Below are 14,735 nucleotides of genomic sequence, written 5' to 3'. Positions count from 1 at the left end.
GGGTCCCAGGCTAGAGTGCAGTGGTGTGGTCATAGCTCACTGCAACCTCAAACTCCTGGGCTCAAGTGATTCTCTCACCTTGGCCTCCCAAAGTACTAAGATTACAGGTATGAGCCACCTCAGTCAGCCTATTTTTCTATATCTAATTTTTCCAATATTTTATTATGAAAAATTTCAAACTGTACTTAACTGCACCATGAACGCACATGTACTCATCACTCTGATTCTACAGTTGTTAACATTTTGCTCTGTTTTCTTTATCATAGATCAATCCCCTCTATTTATCCATCAATGCATCTTTTTTGGTTTATTTTTAATTGTGGAAAATATACATAAAATTGACCATTTTAACCACGTTTAAGTGTGCAGCTCTGTGGCATTATGTACATTCACATTATTGTACAACCATCACCGCCACCCATCTCCAGAACTTTTTCATCTTGCAAAACTGAAACTCCTACCCATGAAACAGTAGCTCTCCAGTCCCATCCCCAAGCCCCTGTCAACCACCATTCTACTTTATGTCTCTATGAATTTGTACTCTAAATATCTCATATGAATGGGACCATTTGTCCTTTTGTAACTGGCTTGTTTCCTTAGCATAGTTTCTTCAAGGTTCATCTATGTTGCAGCATGTCTCAGAATTTCCTTCCCCTTTAAGGCTGAATAAAATTCCACCGTATGTATAGATTACATTTTGTTTATCCATTCATCTGTTGATGGACAGTTAGAGTGTGTCCACTTTTTGGCTATTGTGAATAAACAATGGCTGGGCGCGGTGGCTCACACCTGTAATCCTAGCACTCTGGGAGGCCGAGGCAGAGGATCGCTCAAGGTCAGGAATTAGAGCCCAGCCTGAGCAAGAGCCAGGTGCACAATAGTTATCTTTATATCTTATATATCCTTACATAAGATATATCTATATCTTTATAGGGTACATGTGATGTTTTTGATACAGGCATACAATATGAATTAATCAAATCAGGATAATTGGGGTATCCATCACCTCAGGCAAAAAAACACATTTAATTTTAATGCAATTTGCAGATATCAGTATACTTCATTCCTAAACACTTCAGCATGAATAGCATTGACTAGAGTCCAATATTTGTTTACAGTTTCTTTTCTTTTGGCATAAAATTTAGACACAGGGAAACACACAGATCCAAGTATGCCATTAGATGAGTCAGGACAAATGCATATATATGGTGCCCAGTCCTCATCAGTAAGTAGAATATTTCCATGTCTTTTCATTGTCAGTTCCCAGCCACCCTTGCCCCAAGTCATGAAGCAGCCACTGTGATGGGTTTTTTTAAATGATAGATTGGTTTTGCCTGTAGCAGCAGTCCCTTCTGTTTTCTTGATGATTGGTGTTCTATTGTTTGGACACAATAGACTCCATTCTCCCGTTGATGAACACCTGGGCTGTTTCCAGTTTGGGCTGTTGTGAATAGAGCTGCTATGAACCGTGTACGGATCTTTTTGTGGACGTGCATTTTCATTTCTCTTTGGTAAACACCTGTAAGTGGAATTACTGGCCATGAGGTATGTGAATATTTAGTTTCATACAAAACTGCCAGACCAGAATCGCTGAGCTGTTTTCTCCTCCCACCAACAACACGTGAGAGTTCCAGTTGCTCCTCATCTTCGACGACACGGTGTTGGCAGTCTTTTCATTTTTAGCCCTTCTGATGGGTCATCTCATTCAGTGGCATCTCATTGTGGTTTTTGGATTTGCATTTCCTTGATGACTCACGACATTGAACATCTTGTCTTAGCTTATCAGCCGTGCACATATATTTCTTTGTGAAGTATCTGTTCAAATCTTTAGCTCATTTTGAAATTGGGTGTTTATCTTTTTATTATTGAGTTTTAGAAGCTCTATATGTATCCTGGGAACAAGTCATTTGTCAAGATAGATACTTTGTGAGTATTTTCTCTCACTCTGGGGTTTGTCTATTCATAATGACTTTTGGTGAGCAGCAGTTTTAAATTATGATGAAGTCTAATTTATCATCTTTTAATGCTTATTGCTTTTCATGTCCAGTCCAAGAAACCTTTGCCTACCTCCAAATTGCTAAGCTTTTCTCCTGTTTTCTTCTAGAAGCTTTATGGTTTTAGTTCTACGTTTAATTTTGACAACAACTTTTAAGAGTTAGATACTGTTAGACCGGGCGTGGTGGCTCATGCCTGTAACCCTAGCACTCTGGGAGGCCGAGGTGGGCGGATCGCTCAAGGTCAGGAACTTGAAACCAGCATGAGCAAGGAGACCCTATTTCTACTAAAAATAGAAAGAAATTAATGGGCCAACTAAAAATACTTAGAAAAAATTAGCCGGGCATGGTGGCGCATGCCAGTAGTCCCAGCTACTCCAAGAGGCTGAGGTAGAAGGTTGACAGCACGGCACTCACTCTAGCCGGGGCAACAGAGTGAGACTCTGCCTCAAAAAAAAAAAAAAAAGAGTTAGATACTGTTTTTCCCCCATTCTAGGAGAGGAAACAAAGGACAAAGAAAGGCTAAGTAACTCACACACTAACTCCTATTGGAGTCCCGAAGTCTGACACTGCACTAGGTGCCACTTCCAAAAAGTGCTGTGGGGCCTCCTCCACAAAGCAGTAGGGTTTCTGGAGGGAAGAATCCAGACCAAACTATTCTGTAGGGCCAGTGGCCTTGTCCTTTCCTACAGAAAGAGAGAGCTGGCACCAGGGGCTGCGGAAGACAAGAGAGGCTGGAAGGACTCGAGTCACAAGTGACCCAGGAGGAGCTGGGCTGGCCTGGCCAGGCTCCCTCTGACTGTGCCTGTCTAGCCCCCCACGCCCTCCACAGGCCACACCAAGGGGCCTCCAATCCTGCCGGTCCCCTGAGGGCAGTATTTCTGTCCTGCACTACTTATTTTATGTTCCTTCCGCCTTTAGCCAGCACAACAGCTAGAGGATCCATTCATGATGTGAACCTTCGCTCATGAAGGACCTTAGTCCTCGGGTGCACTTTTGCCCACATCGGGTGACAATTCCCCACTGGCCTTACCACGAGGTGTGGAGGAACAAGGACACACCGCACAGGACGCTGCCCTGCCCCTGCTCTCTGCAGAGTCCTCCCTGTTTCTGCTTTAGAGCAGGCTCGTGTCCCTTTGGCACTCAGGGTCAACACCACAGCCAACCCCACAAGGCACCCTCTCACCTGTTTCCTCAGCTGCATTGACAGTCCCAGAGGAATCATTTTTGCATCTCTGGATGGACCCAGTCCACCCCAGGTGACTAAGTATGTGCCCTCCCGCCACCCCTCACTGACTCTCAGGCCCCTGGGCTTTGACTCCAGGAGAAACAGCATCACATGTTGTCATTGGCTCCAAGCATGTGCCACTTCCTACAGCTCACCGGAGGGCATCCCACCATGCAGTGAGGCCATCTCATCCTGGGTCCCAGGTACAAGGGAAGACCTGGGCACCCCATGGGCACTGGTCCATTGCTGTACATCTTCACAGTCCTTGCAGAATCGTGAGCTTCTCAGTGGGAGGCAGTTCCGTGCAGGACACCGGGCAGGGGCATTCAGTAAGGTGACAAGTGCAGGCACAGAGGGAGGATGGGAGAGCGAGCCCAACTGAACCATGAGGAGCTGATGCAGGTGCACAAATCACTGCTCCTCCAGAAAGGAAGGTGCTTGTGTAATCAACCAGGCACCAGATGGCCGGCTGAGCCCTGAGGGCACAGGCGTGGCCACGAGAGGTGATGGGAACCAGGTTGGCTTCAGTGGGGGGAAGCTCTGGCTGCAGAGGCCAGGCTGAGCCCTCTGCCTGCCTCTGTGGCCACTTTGTTCGTGGCCTATCGATTATGCTCTTGATTAGCTGAGGTTTATGAGAGACTCTCAGAACCCCCAGACAGTGCCATGTAACAATTTGTCCTCCTCTTGGGAAGCAGATGGAATAAACAAACTGTGACTATTAAGCAAGTTATACCAGGAGATAAATTACACATATTGCAACAAGGAGGAAGAGAACATGTGATGTCTGCAAAATTCCTAAGGGAATTTGTCCTTGTCCTGGAAAAAAAAATGCTGGCTTGCTGTTTAACATTTCTATTAGAAAATTAAGGCTCCTTGTGCCTCAAATAAGATAAGAAAGTCATGCTGGGATGTCTCCCTGGACACTGCCTCAAATGAGGTGGAGTCATGACCTAGTTATGACCAGTTCTGTCCCCAGGGAAATAATGGCCAGATGTTGCTGGACATTGTTAGCACAGGACAATGGACCAGGAGAAACTCTGTATCTCTGTGTAAGGGTCTGTGTTTCTTATTCCAAATGTAAGTTTCATTGCAATGGGAAGTATCAAAGGTAAGGCCTGGGTGTGGCTGGGATGTCCTCTTGAATTTATCCAGGTCCTAATAACAGAGAAAAGGATGATGATGACACCTACAGGTATCACCTGACTGTACAGAGCCTCCTTGGGAGCCGGGGCGGGTGGGGGGGCTTTGGTGAACAGTCACTTGCAACAAGCATCCTCTCAAAATCTGGGCCTGTTGAGAGCCCAGCCATGTAGCACTAACCCAGCGCCTTGTCACCAACCCTCCCACCCTCCTCCTACCTGGCAAGACCACCAGCCACTGCCCAGGGCCACTGCAAAGCCCAACCTCAAGCCACCTCTCCTTCCACACAAAACGGACCCCACCCTGTGCTGCTGAGGGCCCTGGAAGGGTCTCTCCTGGCTGTCGCTGGGGGAGGCAGGCGTCAGCGCATCAGCGACGGATTTCAGGCTGGGGCTGACTGCTGCGGGACCATCTGTTCACAGGCTGTGGAGAGAGCTCAGAGTTGTCTGAGGAATGACCTCAAAGGCTCATCCTGGGTTGCCTGGCAACTAGCAAGTGGGGACCAGTGGCTCCCTGTCCCTGAAGGAGGGGCAGTGCCTGCACTCAGCTTCCCACGGGAGGAAGGCGGGGTGGGGCAGCCAGCCCCAGGCCTCCAGGCGTGTGTCGTTCTTATGCCTGCTGACATTAGCATCAGCCTTAGCATCTGCGCTCAGGATGCAGGCGAGCCCCACCCCACAGCCCCAAGGTCGTTCTCATACCTGCGTATGAAAAAGGAGGACATGGGGGGACAGCCTCCCTCTGCTCCATGCTGCCTCCAGGTGTCTGTCAGCATGAGATCCGGACTTCAACAAGTGTTGCTACAAGCGTCCACCCGAGCTCCTTGCATGGCACAGGCTCCAGTGTTCAATTGGTCATAGGGTGTAGGTGGGGGCAGGGGCAGCTGGACAGCCCAAGAAGGGACTCTGGGGAAGGAGCCACCTGCTCCGCAGTTCACCTGGGCTTCAGGATGTGCCTGCACTCAGGCCTCGACCACGTGTGCCCTCTCCCCTTGGAGGACAGAGGCTGCTGGGCACACCTGACTTTGTGGCAAGGTCAGACGGCACTCAGCTCTCGTCACAAGATCCCCTGGTGCCACATGTCAGGCTTTCCATCTCGCCAGGGCTCACCAGTTTACCAAAGGCATGAGCTGTTTCTTAAAGGGAGAACTGTGGCTTGCTGAAGGGGTGCAGCTCTGCACTAAAATCCTGGCTCCCAAGCTGAGTTTTGCCTCCTGGGGCTTGTCCCAGGCTTCATAAGGGCATCTCAATATGCCATAGGCGCTCAGGGACCTCAGATGGTTCCGGCAAGCTTCTATTCCTGTATTAGCTGGAATTCATTTAAGCTGTGAATGATAGACACCTGAAATAGCAGAAGCTTCAATGCGATAGAAATTTATTTCTCTTTTAATCTTTTTTAAATATTTTAATTACTTTTTTTTTGAGACAGAGTCTCACTTTATTGCCCTGGCTAGAGTGCCATGGCATCAGCCTAGCTCACAGCAACCTCAAACTCCTGGGCTCAAGCAATCCTGCTGCCTCAGCCTCCCTGAGTAGCTGGGACTACAGGCATGTGCCACCATGCCTGGCTAATTTTTTCTATATATATTTTTAGTTGGCCAATTAATTTCTTTCTATTTTATAGTAGAGACAGGGTCTCGCTCTTGCTCAGGCCAGTTTAGAACTCCTGACCTTGAGTGATCCGCCTGCCTCAGCCTCCCAGAGATCTAGGATTATAGGCGTGAGCCACCATGCCCAGCCTTTTAATTACTTTTTGAATTTTAGTTGTCTAGCTAATTTCTTTCTATTTTTAGTAGAGATGGGGTCTCACCCTTGCTCAGGCTGGTCTCGAACTCCTGAGCTCAAATGATCCACCCACCTCAGCTTCCCAGAGTGCTAGGATTACAGGTGTGAGCCACCGCACCTGGCCTATTTCTCTCATTTAAATGTCTAGGAATACAGTCCAGGCTGGTATGGTGATACTACAATCATTAGGAACCTAAATTTTTTTGTCTTGTTGCTCCCAAATCTTCCAAATTCACCTTTTGTTTCATGGTCAAAAATGGCTGCTCTAGCTCCAGCCATAATGCCTACATTTCATCCAACAGGAAAGAAGAAAAAGGAGGAGAAAGGCACAATCCTTCCGTTGCATATACTCCCTATCCTGGAAATTGCATATACTACTTCTATTTATATTCCAGTTGCCAGAACTTGGTCATTATGTCTAGATCTACTACTGCAAGCCAGGTCAGAAAGTGTAGAAATGTATTTAACTGTTTGCAAATGATGATTTAAGGCACAAAAAGAGCGTCTAAAGTAGCTGAAAAGGAGAGGGTGCAAGCTAAAGATAAAATCAGCTAATATAAATCATATACTTCCTGAATGCCAGTTATAGTTCTAAGCGTTTCATGTGTAACCATGAATTTAATTCTTCCAACAATCTTGTGGCTTGTTGTTTTCTAGAATAGGGAAATACACACTCCTAAACTACACAGACTGAAGGATTAGCTTGCCTACCTACTCTCTGAGTGACTCTGAGCAAGTTCTTTGCTGACAAAAGGGAATGAAAAAATCATAGTTCGTTCAGACCAGACACAACTCAGCGCCCTAGACCTGGTGTGTTGCCAGCAACACCTTGGCAGAGTCAGGCCTCTGCCAGCCAGGAGGAAGGGGTACAATCTGCCCTGGTATTTACAAATCAGGTGTTGGCAGGGGTGTCCCATGTGACTGAGGAAAGTTTTGCTCAAATCCCTTCACGTGCCCTGTGGTCATGTGAAGCCCTACCTATGTTCTCTGTATACCTTGGGAATTTCGTTCTCAGGGTACTTCTAGCTCTGAAGCCAGCATTCTTGCTTCTGCTGAGTTCTTATGTCTGTGTATGTTTGGAGCCTGAAGGTGTAATTAATTGCTGGGCTCTGGCTCCTCTAGTGGGTCTGCTATTGGCACAATGCTGGGCACAAAGCAGCTGCTCAATAAATGTTTGCTGGATAATAATGCTAATAGCCATCATTTAATAAGCACTTTCCATATTCCAGGCTCTGTGCTAAGAGCTTGACATATATTATACACTTTGATCCTGACAACTGCCAAGATCTTTATTTTACCAATAAAGAAACTGACTCACGAGGGTTAGGTACTTGCCAAAGTTCTCACAGCTGGTAAGTGGTAGAGCTGGGGTTTGAAGCTGCAAAGTTTTAACCACAGTGCTCAGCTGTCCACAGCCACATGCACTATGAATGACCCAGGAGACGGGCATCCTGAGATGTGCAGAGCCTGTCCAGGCTGATGACTTTGTGGGGTGACACCACAAGAAGAATGAGTTTCTGTTTGGGCTTCCAAGGATTCTAACAACTGCAGGACACTCTTGTCCAATCTCTTCTATTTCCTGCCCCCAGGTCCCCAACACCCCCACTCTGCCCTACCAGTGATCGCGTGCAGCACAGAATGGAGGCTGCTTACACTGAGGAGGGACAGGGGAGGACAGGCCTTTCTTCCCCGGGAGAATTGGAAACCATTTCCAGAAAAGCCGCAGAGCGCGCAGCTGAGAGGCTGGCCTCTCGCCTGCCACTCTTCGGCTGCCACCAAGCCAGTGGGGATTAAATGAGCTCACACAGGTCACAGAAAGCACTTGGAAAGCAGCGGGTGCACTACCCGCCCTCCAGGGTTAGCCATCGTGATGACAATACAGGCGAAAGCCAGTCCCCGCAGAAGTCAGCCACCCGGGGGAGGGACAGGTGCCCCTCGTCTCTCTTTTATAAATAATAAAATGGTTTTTAAATAGTATGTGATATATGGTCAACTAGAGAAAATGTAAAAATTCAGATTAAAAAAAAATCACCTGCAATTCCACTCTCCAAAGACCATCTTTCTAGTTTTCTATTTGACTCATATCATTGTGATTTGGTGGTGACTGGGCTGTGTGATCCTCTCACCCCATCAGCATCTGCCTGTCACCCTGTCCCAGTCACCCAAGATGCTGGTTTGCGAAGGGAGTGATGTCTCAGAGAGGAGGGGCTGAAGAACAGGCCGTGTGAGTGCCGCTGGCCTGTGCCCAACAGAGAATTTTATGAGCAAAGCATTTCAGTGACTTTGAAATGGTAAATCAGACCTGCCAACCCTGCTTAAAACCTTTCAGCAGCGTCTCTCGGTGCTAAAGTAGCGGGCAGTGCCTGTATCCAGGCTGTGTCTGCGTCCCCGCCTGCATGTATTAGCCGTATGGCTTCAGACAAGTCATTTAAACTTCTCTGTGCCTCAGTTTCCTCATCTATAAAGTGGTAAGAACAGAACCTACCTCAGAGGACTGTTATGAAAGTGCTAAGTGAGGTGCTCAGCACAGCGCCTGCTGTGTGGAAGGTCCTTGGTAAAGATGCCCCGCTGCGACTGTCATTATTTCGTCCCTTCCTCGCCATCTTCCCCAGGACCACACCCAGCGGCCCACCTGTGGAGCCCCCACCTCTAACCCCTTTGGCGCATGGCCTGTGACAGCCACGGGCCAAGGTGGAAGGACAGGGAGACACTTCTCCTCAGATGTCTTTCTTGTTTTATGAGGGGCAGGGATGGGGCTGGAGGATCTTTCCAGAACCCCCTTCTGTCTCATTGACCAGAACAGGGGCCTACACCTGCCCGCCAACAAATGATTGTCAGAGAGGACTGGGGATACCTTCGCTACACAACACTGAGCACAGTCGGGCTCCGTCAGCACAGATGAGTGGCTCTCAACTTCGGGTGCGTCAAAGCCACTTGAGGGTTAAAAAGCAGATTTGCTGGCCCCACTGCCAGAGGTCTAAGGCCAAGAATGTGCGTTTCTCACTGGTTTGCAGCTGCTGCTGCCGGGGCGGGGCCCACACTCTCAGAATGGCAGCGTGCTGAGGGATGAGGTGTAGCCCCGTCTCAGACCCCAGCCCCGCCCCTAGAGATTGGGGTGAGGCGACAGCAAACCCCGCCGGATGGGGGCTGCACGGACACCGCCACCATTTCTGCCTCCCCTCAAGGCTTTCCTTCGCATGGCCACTGTCCTGCTTTGGCTGATTTCTTGCAGCTGTTGCCTTTATTTCTGCCCTGGACTTGACCCAAATAAGGGACAGGGCTGGAGGACATTTTCCCCGCCCCAGAGCAACTGCACGGCCAAGGCTGTTGTGAGAACGGGATTTCGGAGGCCGCCCCACACCGGGGATCTTAAGGGTCTCCATTCCCTCCCTTCTTGTTCTGTCCCCTGGGCAACCAGCACAACCCAGCTCTGGTCCTGCCTGTGGCCAAACCCCTGAACAGAGGGACCAGGGATGGAGAGTCCCCTTCCATGGGGAGCCTTTCTGAGGACGCCGAGGCAGAGCCCCAGCCTGGGGAAGGGTCTGTTCCTTGTCTGCGCAACCCTGAACACAGAAGGGAGATAGCCACAGCCTGGGCTGGGCGCTTCCAAACACCTGCGTCCCCGGAGGCTGCGTGGGGCTGCCCTGGGTCCAGGATGGGGACTGGGCTTCAGGCCTGAGCTATTCTGGTCCGGAGATGGCACCTAGGAACATTGGTGGAGGCACCCAGACTTCTGCAAAATTAGGATGGGGCTTCCTCCCCCTTCTTCAGCTCTCGGAGTTGCTCACAACAGGCTCCTGAGAAATCACTGATGCTTTTGAGCCTCAGAGGCGGAAAGCCTGCTGGCCAGGCAAGAACACCCCCCCCCCCCCCCCCGTCCCAAGGCACCAGTTTGGGGCACGGGGGGTGGGGGGGTTTAGAAAAAGAAGGCTGGTATTTGGATTTTACCTTCGTAGGTTCTGGAAAAGTGACCATGACCTTCTCTGTGAACTTCCTAAGGACTCTGAAGGGCTTAGGCATGGGCATGGAGAGGCCCCTGTGGGCTGTCTGCTTATTTTGAAATTTGAATTCCCAGTGCACTGAGAGGAGCCCAGAGGGGTCAGTTGTTATTTATAACTACAGCTTCCCTCCAAGGAGAGCATTTCCTGCTTCATTAAATAAAAGGCCCTTTTGTTCTGAGGCCCCTTGTGGGTTTGGCCTGGCAAAGGCAGCTGGGTTTGGGGGAGAGGGAGGGGCTGGGGAGAGCGGAATTGCAGAATTGCTGGGTGTCCTGTGTGAGAACCGGAGGCCCCTGCAGGCATGAGGTGGCAGGCAGGGCTCACAGGAAGGGCAGATGATGAGGGGCCGGCAGCCTGCGTGGGCAGTGCGTGGCAGGGCTGAAGGGTGAGGGAGGAACCAGCTTGCGAGAACAGGGGTGTCCCAGGGCCCCCTCTGGCTGTGTGCTGAGCAGCTCTTCCAGGGACCCACAAATCTTCCGTGAAATTCTGCTTACAGAGCAGTCTGGTATTCATGGTTTCTTGGGTGAAGAAACAGGCTGCATCCTACGTTTGAGTCGATTCCAGGGCAGAAATAAAGGGAACAGCTGCTAGAATTCAGCAGAAACAGGAAACCGGAGCCACGCGATTATATGCCTGAGAAACTGCATGCTTTTCTTTTCCAGGCCCCGAGAAGGTAAAAGCAAACATTAGAAAGATACGGGCCTCCTTGTGTTTTCCAAAGCCCTGTCCCCAGGACTGGTGCCTCTGGACACCTCGAGGGGCTTTGCCTGGCTGGCTCAAACGCCTCAGTGATTTCTTTTAGGGGCCTATTGTGAGCAATTTTGAGAGCTGTGGAAAGTAAGGGCTGGGGCCTGAGCCAACCTTATTTTAAACCCTGTGGGCTGGCTGACCCCAGCTACCAGCAATGGGTCCCGCCACAGGGGCAAACCCTGTTTGGTTCAGGTGACAGGAAACGTACCTAATGACCCCCAGGCAGATGCTGACTGCTGAGAGAGAACCACATTTGCTCCACTCTCCTCTCTGCTGAGGAATTGGGGGAAGCGTCTGACCCTGTTCTGGCCAATGAGGCAGGAGGGGGGTGTTTGGGGGGGCTTTTGGGAAGGAGCTTCCTCGCTAGTAAAAAGAGAGATGTTTTAGGACAAGCCTTCTTTCCTGGGGTGCTGCCTGTGGTGACACAACTGAGCAGTTAAAAGTGGGGACCCCAGAGTCAATGCACCTGGTTTAAAAGCAGGGCTCACCTCTGAGTAGCTGTGTTGTCTTAAGCAGGTTCCTGGACCTTTTTATACTTCATGATCCTCATCTGCAACATGAAAATAATAATTGTGCTTTCCTCATAGGTTGTTGTGAAGATCAGATGAGTGACCACACCTAAAATGTTTAGACAGTTCCAGCACGCGGTTAGCACGGGATACGTAATAGCTGTTATTTTGTTGTGGTCATCTGTGGATATGATTGGGACCACAGTGGCCATCTTTCAGCCACAAAAGGCTTGACATAGAAGATAAGAGGGAATAAAAGAATATTGACTCAAAAATGGTCTATCTCAAGGTCTCTTAAGATAAAGTTCCCAGCCAGGCATGTGGGCTTGCGCCTGTAATCCTAGCATTTTGGGGAGACCAAGGCAGGAGGATAGTTTGAGCCCAGGAGTTTGAGACCAGCCTGGGCAACACAGCAAGACCCTGTCTCTACCAAAAATAGAAAAATGGGCCAGGCATGGTGGTGTGCACCTGTAGTCCCAGCTACTCAGGAGGCTGAGGCAGGAGGACACCTTGAGCCCAGGAGTTTGAGGTTGCTGTGAGCCAGGCTGACACCACAACACTCTAGCCCAGGCAACAGAGTGAGACTCTGTCTCAAAAAACAAAAAACAAACAAACAAAAAACTGCCATGTTTTAGCTGGGCACACACTGCCTGGCTAGAAACTACATTTCCTAGTCTTCCTTGCAACTAAGTGAAGCCACGAGCCCAAGTTTTAGTGAAGAAATAGAAATAGAAGTGATGTGTGCCAAAGGACTGGGCATGTTCCCACCTCCCTCTTCTCCCTTTGTGCTGGCAGGAAGGGAGCAAGAGCCAGAAAACGTACCTTCCTTCCTTCCTTCCTTCCTTCCTTCCTTCCTTCCTTCCTTCCTTCCTTCCTTCCTTCCTTCCTTCCTTCCTTCCTTCCTTCCTTCCTTTCTTTCTTTCTTTCTCTCTCTCTCTCTTTCTCTCTCTCTTTCTTTCTTTTCTCTCTCTCTCTCTCTCTCTCTCTCTCTCTCTCTCTCTCTCTCTCTCTCTCTCTCTCTCTCTCTTTCCCTCCCTCTCTCTTTCTTTCCGTCCCTCCCTTCCTTCCTTTTTAGAGGGACAGGGTCTTGCTCTTGCTCAGGCTGGTCTACAACTCCTGACCTCAAGCAATTCTCCTGCCTTGGCCTCCCAGAGTGCTAGGATTACAGGTGTGAGCCACCACGCCCGGCCTAGGAGCACTCACCCTTGATTCAGGTGCAGAAGAGCCATTATAAGGGTGGACAGAGTTGTCTCACCAGACCTGAACCATTTACCCCTGACCTTTTGCATGCAAGAAAATAAACGATCTCGTCTAAGCCACTATATTTTTGGATTGCTTCATTGAGGCAGATATATATGAGGCTCCAGAATATGGAGTGGAAATTGTGCCACAGAAATAGTGTTCTGTGAGTATGACTGTGACCCTTCTTAGGGTCAGTTAGCTGTTGCTGCATAACAATCCACCAAAAATTTAGGGCTGAAACTTGCTATGTTGCCCGCTCAGGTTGAACTCGAACTCCTGAAGTCTCAGCCTCTGAGTAGCTGGGATTACAGGCATGTGCTGCCATGCATGGCTAGTAATGATTTATTATTTCTCATGATTCTATGGGTAGGCTGCAATCTCCTGCTGATTTTTCCAGACCCTACTTGTGTGGCTACATTCAGCTGGAAGAATGGCTGTGGGCTGGGTTCAGCTGGGACAGTGGGGACAGTTTGTCCTCACTCTACATGAGCTCTTTGATCCTCCAAGAAGAGAGCCTAGGTTAGGTTTCCTCCCATGGTGGTTCCATGAAAGTTACAAGAGAATAAGCCCCAAAGCACAAGTGCTTATCCAGCCTCTGTGTCCCACTGGCCAAAGCAAGTCACATGACCAAGTCCAGAGTCAACATGTGAGGGGCCTACACAAGGGCATAAATATCAGGAGGCTTGATTCATTGGGCCATTTGAGTAACAATCAACCTCACTCTATGATGCCCCATGAATTGTAGAAGCTCATTAAGGATAATTAGAAATCCTAGTGCAGTACTCATTAGGCCCATCTGCACAGAAACTAATATAGGATTAGGGACAATTGAAATTCATTCCCCTATTTGGTTATTCATCACCTAGCTCAAAAAAAAAAAAAAGGAGTTTCAGGTTGTTTACATAAATACAAAAGACCTTTAAATGATAAAATTAAAAATAAGTGTTGGAGAGAATCAGAAGGAAAATGAAGGTAGAAATAAAAGATGGTACCAGGAGTAGGGTGAGAACTAAAAACTGTGTGTCCCAGGGGCCCATGCTCCTGCTAAGAGAGGGACATGATGCTCCAACGGACGGTGCTGGGACAAGATCAAGGAGGTGGTCAGGGGATGGGGAAGGGGATGAGGGGTGAGGAGTTAGATATCTAGGGAGCTCTAGTACTTTGTGGGACTTCAGGAGCCACACCTCAGGCACTTTGAGGTGGTGCTTCTCAATCTTTGTTGTGCATCAGGATCACTTGCGGAGCAGGTGTAAGTACAGGTTCCTAGGCCCAATCCCCAGAACCTGTATTTTTAACATGCTGCCCAGAAGATTCTGAAGCAGGTGAACCACATTTTGAATGACTTTGAAACCCATAAGTGGGCGCCAGAATCTGGGAAGGATATTCACAGGAGAAGAACAGGCAAGAGAAAAGTTCCTTTTTTTTTTTTGGAGACAGAGTCTCACTCTGTTGCCTGGGCTAGAGTGAGTGCCATGGCGTCAGCCTAGCTCACAGCAACCTCAAACTCCTGGGCTCAAGCGATCCTCCTGCCTCAGCCTCTCAAGTAGCCTGGGATTACAGGCATGTGCCACTAAGCCCAGCTAATTTTTTCTATTTTTGGTAGAGATGGGGTCTCACACTTGCTCAGGCTGGTCTCAAACTCCTGAGCTCAAAAGATCCGCCCACCTTGGCCTCCCAGAGTGCTAGGACTACAGGCGTGAGCCACCGTGCCCAGCCGAGAAAAGCTTCTTGAATTAAGTGAGTGGCCCTCAGAGTTCCAGGAAGATTCTAGAAAGGGGAGAGGGATCCCATGTGCTCTTGAAGCACCCTAATACCTCAAATACTTTATTTCTGCACCAAACAAACCTCTTCCCTGAATAGCCATCTCTCAGTGAGCTTCTCGGCCCTCAGCAATATGACCTGCCCAGGACCTGCCCCCACCCCTACACCACCACCCTCCCCTTTCGGCCATTGCTGATTGGACCAGGGGTGTGCACCTGACTCAGCTGGGCCAATCAGACTCTCTCTGCTGGGAAATTGGAGCAGCTAAGCTGCACCTGGAAGAAAGGAGTCTTTAGGACCATGTCCGTGTTGCCATGGGAGCCTATGAACCC

The sequence above is a fragment of the Microcebus murinus genome, chromosome 2, assembly GCF_040939455.1.
Source record: "Microcebus murinus isolate Inina chromosome 2, M.murinus_Inina_mat1.0, whole genome shotgun sequence".
NCBI lineage: Eukaryota > Metazoa > Chordata > Mammalia > Primates > Cheirogaleidae > Microcebus > Microcebus murinus.
Note: the sequence above shows the minus strand (reverse complement) of the source record.